The following is a 3,227-nucleotide window of genomic DNA, read 5'->3' on the forward strand; positions in this document are numbered from 1 at the left end:
GTATTTTAGTTCCTCCGAACAGTCAAAACCCATTCTAAAAACAACTGATGCGGGACGACTGAATACGATATTACGATAAGCAAGTAACGTGCGAGTGCCGGACGCCGGTTCGTGAACCGTCGTAGTATTGTTGTAGTGTTGTCGGTGACTCTGTAGTCTGTTTTCTTGACTTTTGTCTTTGCCCGTGAATAATTGTGATCACTGGTCTGCCGTCTTCGTGACATTATATAATATTGTCCTGACTCGCCTTTTGTGTTTTACGATTACTATTGCGTTGTACAACTACCTACTTATTGCAACTACCTATCTAGCCAACAATCCAACATCTTTAAATTGCTGTAATTTGGTGACTGGTGAGTACCCATTTTATATACCTATTTTAAATTAATTTATTTTTACATGGTTTAAACGGCTGAAATTGTGGGTGCATGTGCATTGCCAATGGCTGTTACCTACTTGTTATTCAATGTATATATGTTCAAATACCTACTTTATTTTTCTTGCGACATATTAAAGTAACTGATGGTTGTGCATGTTGTAACGAGACAGAATGGACTATGTTAAAATTCTTATGATAGCGTATGAACACGCTATCGACGCGCCGCCCGTAGACCACTTCGGAACTATCACACATAATTTCGTACGTAGCAAGCGCAAATAAGACACACTAGATGTCGCAGTACTAGCAAACCGTTTTGAACAACGCGTACTTGCGACAGTTCAAGATGAAAAAACGAAACTTACAAGTAAGTTTCGTCACACTACTAATAAGGAAATATCCCCGGATGCACCCCTTTGAAGCACGAGACCATCCGCGGACGTAGAACCAGCAAAAATCAACCGAACGTTATCCACCAAAATCTATAATCTCAAAACCAACCGTCAGCGTATCAGGTTGTAAATAGACCCCGGTGAGCCGGCAAAATCTATCTCTCAGTTCGCAGTCGTATCTGGTGTTTACCGATATTAATCGGAAGCACAAACAGTGCGACTTGCCGTTATCTAGCTATCTAGCGCTCAGTCGTATCTGGTGTTTGCCGTACCTACGGAAGCACAAACAGTACGACTTACCGTTATTCCCCGCTGCTCTTTCTTGCCGCTGGTGTTTACCGATATTAATCGGAAGCACAGACAGTCCGGGCAAGAAAAGTCATTTATTCTCCGCTGTTTTTTTTCTTGCCGCTGGTGTTTACCGATATTAATCGGAAACACAGACAGTCCGGGCAAGAAAAGTCGATTTCGCCGCCGAACGTTGTTTTTTCGCCGCCGCGCTCTCTTGTCGCTGGTGTTTACCGTATTCACGGAAGCACATACAGCCCGGACAAGAATCGCCGATTCGTATTTCGCCGCCGCCGAACGTTGTTTTTTCCGCCGCCGCGCTCTCTTGTCGCTGGTGTTTACCGTATTCACGGAAGCACATACAGACCGGACAAGAATCGCCGATTCGTATTTCACCGCCGCCGAACGTTGTTCGCCGCCGCGCCCCTCTTCTCTTGTCGCTGGTGTTTACCGTATTCACGGAAGCACATACAGCCCGGACAAGAATCGCCGATTCGTATTTCGCCGCCGCCGAACGTTGTTTTTTCCGCCGCCGCGCTCTCTTGTCGCTGGTGTTTACCGTATTCACGGAAGCACATACAGACCGGACAAGAATCGCCGATTCGTATTTCACCGCCGCCGAGCGTTGTTCGCCGCCGCGCCCCTCTTCTCTTGTCGCTGGTGTTTACCGTATTCACGGGAGCACAGACAGTCCGCCGTTATCTTGTTCGAACCGACCGATCGAGAAACCGCGTTGCAGAATTGATATCGTGAAAATACCCCGATCGACTCACAGTGTTGCAACGCCGATTTGTACATTTCGTATACGCAAACACATGATGAACATATTGATACGGCAGTAATCAATAATTTTACCTACATGACCGTATTATTTCACACGACCGTTATTATAACTTAAAACGTACGACCGCCATTTAATTAATTCAACGACAAGTGCAATCATCGATCAGGACAAAAACCGGACTACCCGCAACGAGCAGACCAGTCTCACGGACATTACGTTGACAGTTGCCAAGCAGTATCCGTGAGTCCATTATCAATATCTTTTATTTTGTCAACCTTCTCCTTGCTATACGTATTTTGAATTGTACACTGCTGTATGCAGTTAATATTATAATAAAAAGAAAATATTGTGAAAATAATTAATACAATACAAACAATAAAAATCAAAAAAGTTAATATTATATTTGAATCAAAATTTGTCTCTGCATTCATTTATTTATATTACAATGTATGACTACCTAACTTTTTATATTATATTACTAAACATTAAACAGTGCATAGCTAGGCTAACTTACCTAATAATTTTAGTATTTTCTAATATTAACGCAATTTATTATAATGGTACTGCTATTTGTCGTTGTACAATACCTCAATGAGTCTACTATGTGTGTTTATGAATATTTGTTGAAGAATAGGTACTTATCTAATATATAAAAATAAGTCCGGTTTTCCTCCCTGACGCTATAACTCCAGAACGCACCAACCGATTTCCATGGTTTTGCATTCGTTGGAAAGGTCTTGGGCTACGTGAGGTTTATAGCAAAGAAAATTCTTGAAAATTCAGGAAAAATTCAACAGAAAAGTGTTGAAATCGTTTTTCACATACAGCGCCATCTATTATACATCTATTATATCTTTTATATATTATTTTTATGTACTTCAAACCAATAGCAACGGTGCGTGATAAAGTGTTTGACAGATAGTCATTATTCTCTGCTCAGTTAATTTCATTTAAGCTCAGTGTAAATTATGTGGATCGTGCATTTGAAGTTAAATTCAACACTCTGTCCATAGTCCAAAATGCCTAGAGAACGACGTTCGAACATCGGCCGCCGCACAAGACATGCAAGCCAGCAACAAGTCTATTCAAGGAACTTAAGAGAAGAAAGACAAAATATAATAAGAGAAAATGACCGATTGAGACATCGCGTGAGCACACGAAGATCATTGGCATCATACAATCGCTTGGCATTCCAATATGATCCCACTGCGAACTACAGTGATGATGAAAATTTTGATGTTGGACGAATGACGACTATATGCAGATATTGCAATGCGTTAAAGTTCAAAAGAGAAACGGTTGGATTGTGCTGCGCAAATGGAAAAGTCAAACTGGGATCCTTTTACTTACACCACCACAGCCACTGAAAAACATTTGTTTGATG

The 3,227-nt window shown here is 41.3% G+C and overlaps 1 protein-coding gene across 1 annotated transcript in view; it reads left to right on the plus strand.

Annotated features, from left to right (window-relative positions):
- Positions 1-3,227, plus strand: part of LOC107882833 (protein ANTAGONIST OF LIKE HETEROCHROMATIN PROTEIN 1-like) — a 7,799-nt gene that overhangs the window by 3,447 nt on the left and 1,125 nt on the right. The window lies entirely within an intron of this gene.

The sequence above is a fragment of the Acyrthosiphon pisum genome, chromosome X (assembly GCF_005508785.2).
Source record: "Acyrthosiphon pisum isolate AL4f chromosome X, pea_aphid_22Mar2018_4r6ur, whole genome shotgun sequence".
Taxonomy (NCBI): Eukaryota; Metazoa; Arthropoda; class Insecta; order Hemiptera; family Aphididae; genus Acyrthosiphon; species Acyrthosiphon pisum.